Genomic DNA, 11262 nt, shown 5'->3' on the forward strand with positions numbered 1-11262 from the left:
AGAGGGGGTTTGGATTAGATAGAAACAACGATGTATGTGGTCGATCGTTTTCTTCTCAACAAACTCTAAGTTTGGAGGACTCTACAAGCTCCAAGCTTGGAGTGAGCACGAACCCCCACAGTTCGGCTTTTGGTCTCCCCTATGAAGAAAAAAGGGGGGGGGGGGTAGGAGAAAGGGAGGTTGCAAGTCCCCGAGAAAAGAAGAAAAGAATGAAAAACTTCAAAAACGGGAACTTTCAGTAAAGTTTACCTTGAAAAATAGCCGGAAATCTTGACTGGAAAAGTTGTTGAAGATGGCCGGAAAAAGGTTGCCGGAGGTCACCAGAAAAGTGGCCGGAAGTGGTGGCAGGAGCTAGGCAGGGCGGTGCAGGGCAGTTGCGGAGGCTTGCGGGGGCTACTGCAGGGGCTGTGCAGGGGTGCTCGGCAGGTGTGGGTGAGGGCTTTCAGGGGCTGCGGAAGGCTGTCGGCAGGTGTGTGGAAGGCTGTAGGCAGGTGTGCGGGGCTCTCGGCAAGTGCGCGCAGGGCTCTCAGCAACTTCTCGATAGGTCTCGCAGATGCTTCGACAGATGCTCAGCAGGGCTCGGCAGATCTCGGCAGGGGCTCAGCAGATCTGCGGAGGGCAAGCACATGGCAGGCACAGGGCTCGGCTGGGACAGAGGTCGGTTCAGTTTTTTCGATGGCCGGTTCAGATCGATTCCTATAGGTTCTAGTGTTTCAGCCGACGGTTCTGGGCTCCTTAGGACTAGGGCTACGATATGTGGGGCAGTGGTTGCAGAATTTTGAAGGTTACGAAATTAGGGTTTTCAGGGTTAGGGCTTCGTGTTGATAACGTGTTTTAGAGAATTAGAAATTGAGAGAAAATCGCTGTGTATTCTCATTGATAATAGAGGCCTTTTTATATAGAGGATTACAATATATAGAGTCTGAATCATACAAGGAAATATAATATCTAGATTCTTCTAATTAAACCCTATTACCACTAGGTCAAATAATATAGAATTGAGGACAAACACAAATTAGAGATTTATTTGAAGTTTTATATTTACATAAATATTTCTACTTTTGATGATTGCGAGTTTTCTTAATTTGTGCCTGTTTAACCGTGTTGTCTATTCCACCAAAAAATCAAAATTGTGACATATCTGTGCGGATACATCACCCCATAATTTAGTTATCATTATTTATTTTCAGTAGAGGCGTTAAACCCTATAATTTTTCTTAAAATAGAAAATACATATAAAGCAGGGAATTCCAATATTTGGCACCAAAATCAACTTGGGGGCATGTAACGCACCCATTCCCAATCGTCTCGAACACCTCTTCTTCTTCCTCCTCCTCCTCAACCCAAAAAACCCTGATTCCCATTTCGAGAACCCCATTACTTACGAGGCGGTTGGTCCTCCTGTCTCTCCCTCTAGCTACTTTTTCTGCTTCCAAGTAACAGCAGCGCTGTTGATGCAATCGAGTCCACTTCTGCTGTCGTCACAACCTTCAACCCAATCGGTGGTGCGGAGAGAGACGCAAGTGCTGCTATTTCCCGGAGAATATCTGAAGCTTTGGACTTGTTGGAGAGAGGGAGGGACTTTCAGGCCCGCGGTGACTTTGACCAAGCTCTTCTCAGCTTTACTCAGGTTCCCACTTTCTCTCTGTTGCATCAATTTCAGTTTCAAGTTATATTTGTTCTTGTTTGTTGAGAAATTATCATGTTTATGTTAACTTCAATCTTGTTTAACTAACTTTGTAATTGATGGTTGTTTTGATATTTAACCTCTTTCAGAATCTTACATTTATGTACTTATAGACACTATGTAAACTGATCCTAAACCAAGTAGAATACTAGACTACCCTTTATGAAGTTATTTGGTGGCAGCTTAAAACTACACCTTGAAAATGACAAGGCCAGTGGGGGATGGGGTTTATGTTACGTCCTGCAATCATTGCTTATGTTTGTGCGATAGGAAGTTAGTCGAGGGGTTGAACGTGGGGAGAGAGTGGGTGAAGTTTCTCACCTTCAATTTCCAGATGATACGTTTTCTTCGTTTCTGGAGATGAAACAAAATGGCAGAATTTGCTAGAAATTTTGGATTGCTTCAGTGCGGTATCTCGGCTAAAAAATTAAAAATCAAAATGAATGAATACAAAGGTTAAGAAAACCGGAAAGTTTCGCCAACTCCCTAGGTTGTGAGGTTGGCCTTTGAAGTGCTTAGGTCGAAGAGGTAATTGTAGAGCTGCAGACCTTTGGAATCCAGTGGTGGAAAAGGGTGAAAAGCAATAGGATAGTTGGAAGAAAGCTTCTCTTTCAAGAGGGGATCTCGTTTGACATTAATTCAAGGCAGTTTTGGAGAGTTTACCAGTGCATTACATGTCCTTATTTCAAATCGCAGAAGTGGTGGCAAGAAGGATAGAAGACCTTATGATGGAGCAGAGGAGGCAGGAGAGGGCATTAATAAGATGGGAGGTAGTGTCTCAGCCCAAAGAATGAGGAGGTCCAGGAGTTGCTAGTGTGGCTGCTAGGAATATTTCCTTGTTAGCCAAATGGTTATGGTGATTCCCAATTGAATAAAGTTCACCATGGCATAAAGTGACAAAAAGTAAATTAGCGGTACAAGAAAATGGGTGGATGCGGATATGGCTGTAGAGAGTTAAGTAAAACCCCATGAAAGGATATTCCCAATGTTATGTGATTTTCTTAGAGTGCTGCACGGTGAAAGTTAGGAATGGAAGGAGGGTGAGGTTCTGGGAGGGCATGAATTTCCAAGTTTGTATTTCTTGTTTAGATACCATGATACCAAGGTTACTGATATGGTTGAAGGGTTGGGCTTGCAATGTGTTGGGGGTTTACGAGGAATTTGTTCGACTGAGATAGAGCAATTGATTTCATTGTTAGGACATTGGAGAATATTATCAGATTTAATGGTGTGTAAGTTGGAATCTACCGGTCTTTTCTTGCAAATCGTATTTCAGGTTTCCATGTGAGATACTTCTATCCCAACTTCTAAGCCAAGCAGCTTTGATTTGGAATGCCGAAGTTCCACCCAAGATCAAAGCTTTGGCGTGGATTGCAGCCCATGCTAAAATACTTGTGACTTGCCCCGAATAAAGGGACCAGGTGCTTGTTTATCTCCAAATTGGTCATATTATGTGCCAAAAGATGGGTGAAATTTCTGATCAGATTCACTGTGAAGTAGCTCAGAAGCTTTGGTCTAGTCTATTTGGTGAAGCTGACATGGCATGGAATCCTCTGGTGCGGGATGTTAATCTCTGTTAAGCACAGCAACAAGGGGTTTCGGAGACTGGAAAAGGGAAAAAGTTTTGTGAAATTGCTGAGTTTGGCAGGTATATTGGTCATATATGGCTATAATTATTAAGGTTGGTTAAGCTAGTTGGTTTTGGAATTTCAAATGTCACGTTTACCTTTTCTACTCCTATATAAGTAATACTGGTTTCTGATGATGCACCTTAAAATGAACTTGATATTCTGTATCTATTCTCTCTATCTCTATCCCTCCTCTCTGTGTTTCTCATTGTTGTGAATTTTTCTTTTTGGTTGCAATTGGTACTATCTGAAAACTAACTCCTGTTATGTTAAATTTAATCTTGTTTAACTAACTTTGTAATTGACGGTTGTTTTGATATTTAACCTTTTTGGGAATCTAACTGTTATGTACTTATAGCCACTGTAAACTAATCGTAAACCAAGTAGAACAATAGACTACCCTTGATGAAGTTATTTGGTGGCAGCCTAACACTACACCTTGAAAATGACAAGGCCAATGAGGGATGAAGTTTTTTGGTGGCAACCTAAATGTACTCCTCTGCCTGATGTAGCTTTCTTCGTTTGTCTTTTGCAGTTCAACATTGCCAGCCCCACCACCGGTTGCCAGAAGAAGCTGGAGATCGATGACGACCACAAACTGTAATGTCTTTATCGATTTGGGTTTTGCTAAAATGTCTTTCTTGTTCATATCACTTATTTTCACTATTAATTTTAGTTTTCTGTAGCCACTGTGTTTGTAGTTTCAAGAGGCTTTTGGGTTTGGCCAAGTGATGGTTTGATATTAGCTTTGTGTTATTGTGTATCAATAGTTTGATATAGCATACTTGGATTTCTATTTTTTTAATTAAAAAGTGGTTTTTATGGCTTTTGGGTAAATGTTATTGTATTATTTCTGGGAGATGTTTTACTTTTGTCCAAAAATCAAAATGGGGTGGAAATGCAAATGGGTTTCTTCTGTATTCTGGTTCAGAACGCTCAACAAATCTTTTTATCCTGGACATTCTTTTTAATAAAGCAATGATTTTTCTGATTGTGTCCTGTTTTCTCTCACTTTACAATGATTTCTCTTTTAAGAAAGTTATTGAAACAATAATGGAAATCAGCAGAATAAAAAGAAAAATGAAATTTGAGGCAATATCGTGAAATTTGAGCCTTTTTTGTTACGATGAAACACTATTTCAGTGGCTGGGCATAGCATAAAATTTGACTGCTTTTGCTTCAACTGAGTTATCTCAGACTTAAATGTAATTTCTTCATTGTTAATTGTTTAGAAGCATTTCATTATCATACATGCTCACAGCTTTTGTTGTCTAAGATCTAACACTACTATTCTGATTTCTGATTCTCATCAGAGCCCAGATGGGGATATAATAAACTGTGTTCACATCTCTCAGCAACCTGTTTTTTAATAATCCTTTCCTCAAAGACCACAAAACTGAGGTTCATTTTGCTCAACCATGAACCTTTCTAAGTGTTTTGGATCTGTTTAGTTTGCTAGATGAGGCCTAACTACCACCCAGAAGGCTCAATATCAAGAAAACAAAGTAATTGAAAAGCTCAATGTCTGGGAGCCCAAGATTCAACAGCCTAATGAGTTCACCTTCTCTCAGCTTTGGATATCAGGAGGGTTTTTTGGTGAAGACCTGAACAACATTGAACCTGTTTGGCAGGTATTATTTTTTATTCACTTTAATCGTCAAGGCCAGAAATGATTGGATCCTTATGTTTTTTCTCTTTGAAAGTTGAATTATTGATCTTGATACTTGTTGGTGCGTAACAACAGGTCAGCACAGATCTCTATGGTGACAGCAACACAAGATTGTTTACCTCTTGGACTGTAAGCTCTTGTAAAAATACTTGCTCGTACTTTTTTTTGTGTATGTCTACATTTGGGCTCTGTTCCCTTGTCTCGTCGCCTTTCCCTACTTTTCATGGCTGTGTTTACAGAGTGATGCATATCAAACCACTGGTTGCTACAACCTCCTGTGCTGAGGCTTTATTCAAATCAATAGTGAAATAGCAATGGGCACAAGCATCTTTCCTGTGTTGAGCTACAGAACTTCCCAATATGATATCAGCATACTTGTCCTTGTCTGAAAGGTAATTAAAATCACATTACCTGCTACTTCCAGTTAGGTTTTTATTTGTAGGACTACAACTTGGTGAGGCACAAGAAGTTGTTAAGGGTTATTTGGTATTATGAACTAATCCTTGCTTTTAGGACAACAACCACAAGTTGTTATAGGTTCGATTCAGTTCATAGGGCTGTGACAATGAGTTACAATCTTGTAGAGTGGATGAGGGAAATGAATGTAAAGTAGTGTGGGAAATGGATTAAAGTAGTTGTTAAGGTTTGTTTTTGCTTCCTATGGATTTTTCTTTGCTTGTAAGCAAATTTTATATGATTTATAATAATTATATAAATTGTTGTAAATAATTATGGCTAATATCATGTAAATAGATGGAGTCATATATGCCTTTCACTATAGATTAGTGATTGATAGGATTGTGACTAGGAGTAATTGACGTTGCTATTAAACGTTGCCTATTTGTATACATCATATACTTCTATATAAACCCCCTCATGGTGAGATGAATGGATACAATCTGATTCTCTGTGTCCAAACTCTCTCTCTCTCTCTCTCAAAATTTTTTCTGTTTTACAACACGTTATCAGCACGAAGCTCTAACCCAAGCCCTAGCCAGAGCAAAAAAAACCCCGCTGCTGCAGCCTGTTTGCACGCCCCGAAACCTTTTGATCGGGACCTCATATCAAAATCTTTCCTTAATCAAAGTTGTTCGTCTCTGCCGCTTCTATTTGCCTTCCAAATTTTAGCCCTATTGGAGTCGTTTTGAGACCTGTACACCATGCGAAGTGGGAGCTATCCAGAAGAGGCGAATAGCTCTTGGATTTGCTGAGAATACAACATTCTTAGTTCTGCACATATAAACTGAAGATTCATCCGCTCTTCATCAAGTAATGTTTTCCAAAATCTAATTTTATATTCATATTTATTGAGCCTATTGATTGAACATGAAAAATCCTCCATGATGCATGAACCCTAAATTCTGATTGTTTTATTTGGAATATATATACCTGTTCATGTTTTGGATTGTTTGATTGGAAAAGAAAAAATTTAAGATACTTTGGCTGCACTTGGTCCAATAGCACCAATTCACAACTAGATAGCATCAATCAATCATGCAAAAATAAAATCTGCTATTTATGGGATTCGAACCCAGACAAAGTGTGTACTGGCATAGCATGTTGTCCACTGTGCCATTATGGCCAATTGGTTATTATCACCACCATTTAATATTAAAACTGCCATAAATAGATTCAACTCCATTTAATTGGTGATTGATCAATTGATTCAATTCTTGTTTTGGTTTTGATTGACATTTATCCAAAACAATTGCCATAATAATTTCACAATGTAACATTTATTACTAAATCTGAATATTGTGTATTCCGTGAATATGGGCTTAATTTTTGGTTACACAAATTTGAATCTGCCATTATAATTCTTTATGCTAGAAGCATTATGGGCTAAATTATTATGCAATTATTATATAAACATTGTGCTAGAAGCATTTGCCAAATTTATTACCTGTACGTAATGCCAGAAGCATTAATGGGATTTGAACCCATTTCCTTAGGTATATAACCGCTGCATTAATTTATTTATGTTACGATTTAATAACATATATTGAATTTGGTTATGTTATAATTGTGAATATTAATAGAGGCTGAGTCAAAAGCTAAAATCAAGCTCAAAGTCATAACAATAAATTCGAGCCAGAAGCTCAGGCCCAAGTTGCAAGGCCAGAATAGAAGCTCACTACATGTTACCATGACAAAAGTTATGAATCTTCTCAAACTAGGCTCATCCAGTTGGATGCGATGTCTAGGAAAGGTTCAGATGAAGCCGTGTACTTAAGCGAGTCTCGCTCCACCTAAACCTCATCTTTCCTTACCTGGTCGTATTCAATTGGAGTTACCGAAAGGGTTGAGTGATAACTTTTCATTCCTTGGCAGACTAGCCTAAGCCCAGCATGCCCACTCTCCCTGCGCAGGACCTAGCAGCCCAGCAGGCCTCACATACTCTTTGACTAGCACATGAAAGCCTAGGTCACGAGCCCGCAAACTAAGCCCGATAGGCTTCACTATCAAGCCCACTCCTTTGGTCCATCAGAATCAAATAAAAGGAAAAATGATTTGATATTGTAAATAGATTCACCATATTTAATATGTGTAATTAATTGCCAGAAGCATTTATTCACATAATTGTGTGATAATTAATCTGTTATATTACTAGCATGCAATTAATATCTCAATTGATTTATGATTTCCATTTATCCAATTTGTGAGATATTATTACAATTTACTTTATTCAATATTATTGTGTTACTTGTCTAAATTTTCGCATTAGAATATATGTGTAGAAAATGCAGGTACCTAATGAACTAGAAGTTCTAAATGAACCCGTAGTTCATATATAAATCGAACTTGCAGTTTCGATAATGTCGTTTAAGAAACTTGAAGTTTCCCTTCATAAATTCACCACACATGATAAAACTAGTAGATTTTACATGTCTAATCCGATTTTTCATACCATGTTATAGAACCTGAAGTTCTCATTACTTGCTTATGGATGATATTACCCAAAGCACTAATATTATTTCTTCCTTTCCTGTAAGAAATGTCAAATCTGAACATGTTTGACCTTGTTGCTTTGGAGGTCTCCAGAAGAAACTATCTAAAGTGAACTCAAAATGTGAAAATTCATTTGACTACAAAGAAGATGAGATCAACAATCAATGCTAACAATATCGTCATTGAGGCTTTTAATATGAGTGTTATAATTTTCAAAAAGGAAACATATGGAGTAAACACTCCAAGTTGAGTATCCGATGAAAAGGATATATAGACTCTTTGGGTCGCTCTGGAAGAGCACTTTCACCATCAGATGACCATTTTCTTGCTTGAAGCAAGACATGATTGGCAGAACGAAATTAGCCCATGTGACCGTCTACCACTTGGCCAAAGCCCAAGAGGCCATGTAATTAGGCTCCACGTGGCCAAGGCCCACGTGGTAGGAACCATGATGCCATAACTCAGCAAGCCCGAGTTGAAAGGAACACTGGTCCGGCCCGCTGCCACCAGAATCAGCATGATCTTTGTTATTGATGTGGAGGAATTGACTGCTGGTCCCGCACCTGTTGTGCGATAGCCGAAGCAGTAGATGAGTATTACGCCGGTCGTGAAACTCGAAATACCAACTTTATTGAAGGGTAATTTTCTATCAATTCCACACTAGAGATCATGGATTTTCAGGCAGTTACTGAATATACCGAGGATTAGAACTCGAAGACATGAGTATAATTGGTCCCTTGTGTCATATCTATTTCATCTTAATGAATGAAACATCTTCGGATTATTTTTGGTGATTTATGTTTTCAATCATTTTGGATTATGAAAATGTGGTTATGTTCGAATGTATTTAATTCAATAAACTTATTTATACATGTGATCCATTGAATTAAATAAATGAATAGACATATTCTGTGGGGAAGTTTGTTGTCTTGTTAAAAGTGCTATTACACACACCATACTCTCAGATCAGAGATGTTTTTCAAACTTATTGTCTATTCATACCTCTGTGACAACAGTATCAGGGCAATCCAACCTGATAGAGGGCTATGGCAAAGCCTACTTTATGTTGTCCAATGGTACTGAACTTACCATTAATGAGGCCTTATATTCTCCACATTCCAGAAGAACGTTATTGAGTATTAACGATATTCGAACCAACAGTTACCACGTTGAAACCACTGAGAAAAATGTGTGGAATATCTTTGCATAACCTCCGAGTGTGCGGCCAGAAGCGTACATTGGAGAAATTGAAATCTGTTAGCTAGAAGCTAACTAATTCAAGCAACAACTTGCTATGGCATGACCTTTTGGGACACCCAGGTCAAAGTATGATGCACTGTATCCTCAACTCATTGCAGGTGCATCCCCTTCTGAATAAGGGTCTTGTATATAATGACACACTATGCTATACTCGTTAAGAATATTTAATACTAGACCATCATATGCAAAGACTAGTACATACACCACCATTTTTCTGCACAAAATGCAAGGGAAATTTGTGGACATATCCAACCACCATGTGGACCAGTTAAATATTAATGGTTTTGGTTGATGTATCGACAAAGTGATCACATGTTATACTATTGTCTGCAAGAAAATGTTGCTTTTGCTGAACTCTCACTCAGATCATGAAATTGAGGGTTCATCACTCGGATTATCCCATAAATTCTATAAGACATGATAATACCGGAGAGTTTACATCGAAGTCTTTCGATGATTATTACATATCCCTTGAGATTGATGCTGAACATATAGTTCCCTATGTTCACACCCAAGATGGTCTCGCAAATAGAATCTTGATAATGCGCACCAAGCTTCCAATTTCTGCATGGAGCTATGCAATCTTGCATGCAGCTATGTTGGTCCCGTTGAGGCCCACTGCTACCAACCTTACTCTGCGTTATAGCTGGTGACTGGGTACGAACCTGATGTTTCGCACTTACACGCATTTGGGTATGCAGTCCTCGTGCCAATTGTACCGTCACAGCGTACAAAATTGGGTCCTCAACAAAGGATGGGCATACATATCGATTATGAATCCCATCCATTATGTGCTCTTTTTGAGCCCTTGACAGGCGATCTCTTTACCGCTAGATTTACGGATTGTCACTTTGATGAGACAGTCTTCTAGCCGTTAGGGGGAGATAAGAACGTTACCGTTCCTGATGAACGACTTGAATTGACGTGGAATGTCCCTACTATGTCTCATCTTGATCCCCGAACCACACAATGTGATAATGAAGTGCAGAGAATTATAGATCTACAGAGTGTAGCCCAAAATATGCCAGACGCTTTCTCTGATCTAGCTAAAGTGACGAGATCATATATACCTGCTGCAAATGTGCCTGCAAGGATAGACGTCCCTGTAGGATGTGTCATCCCAGATGGACAAGGTACGACCATGGCGGCTAACCAGTCATAAGTCCCTGCCTTGAAGTGAGGTAGACCATTAGGTTCGAAGGATTCTTATCCCTAGAAGAGGATAAACTTGGCACAAATGAATCCTCTTAACATCGCAATCTCAAACCGATCCATCTCATGAGCTAAATCCGGATTATGGGTCTGTCCTAGAAGAGACGATGTTGGGGGACGCTCCAACATTTGAACCCACTCCCGAGAATAGAAAAATCTCGGTAAATTTAGTGAGATTTGGAATTGGAATGAGATCATCATCGATGATGTGTTTGTATTTGCGGTAGCCACCGAAACTATAACAAGCAATGAAATTGAACCTTGCTTTGTTGATCAATATCAATGAAGAGACGACTGGCCAAAAAGGGAAATAAGCAATCTAGGTCGAATTAGATTCCTTGACAAAGAGACAGGTGTTTGGACCTGTTGTTCCCACACCTCCCCATGTTAAACCCGTAGAATTTAAATGGGTATGTATAAGGAAGCGTAATGAGAAAAATGAGATTGTGATACACAAGGCTCGTCTAGTGGCGCAAGGATTTTCTCAAATGCCCTATGATTGATTACAAGGAGACGTATTCTCCCGTAATGGACGTCATAACGTTCCACTACCTTTCCAGTTTGGTAGTTTCCGAAAAACTGAATATGCAGCTTATGAATGTGGTCGTAACTTATCTCTATGGGGATCACGATACAGATCTATACATTAAAGTTCCTGAAGGACTTATGATACCCAATGCAAATAGTTCAAGACCATGGAACACGCTCTCCATTAGTTTTGAGGCGTTCACTTTATGGATTGAAACAATCTAGACGGAGGTGGTATAACCGTGTAAGTGAATATTTGATCGGGATGGGATATATGAATAACAAACTATGCCCGTGTTTATTAAGGAAAGAAGTTTTGGGTTTGCAAT

General features: G+C 39.2%; 1 long non-coding RNA gene across 7 annotated transcripts; it reads left to right on the forward strand.

Moving 5' to 3' along the window:
- Window positions 1–1229: 1229 nt before the first annotated feature.
- LOC112185931 lies at window positions 1230–5713 on the forward strand. 7 transcript variants are annotated; one of them, XR_005807598.1, is made up of 5 exons: window positions 1230–1630; window positions 1777–3108; window positions 3188–3335; window positions 3851–4946; window positions 5060–5713. It is a non-coding gene; the product is annotated as an uncharacterized LOC112185931 (long non-coding RNA). The 7 variants fall into 7 exon arrangements; XR_005807599.1 differs by having other exon boundaries at window positions 3193–3335; XR_005807601.1 differs by having other exon boundaries at window positions 1232–1630; window positions 1777–3335; window positions 3851–3915; window positions 4629–4946.
- The last annotated feature ends 5549 nt before the right edge of the window (window positions 5714–11262 follow it).

Source organism: Rosa chinensis, chromosome 2 (assembly GCF_002994745.2).
Source record: "Rosa chinensis cultivar Old Blush chromosome 2, RchiOBHm-V2, whole genome shotgun sequence".
In the NCBI taxonomy this organism is placed as follows: domain Eukaryota; kingdom Viridiplantae; phylum Streptophyta; class Magnoliopsida; order Rosales; family Rosaceae; genus Rosa; species Rosa chinensis.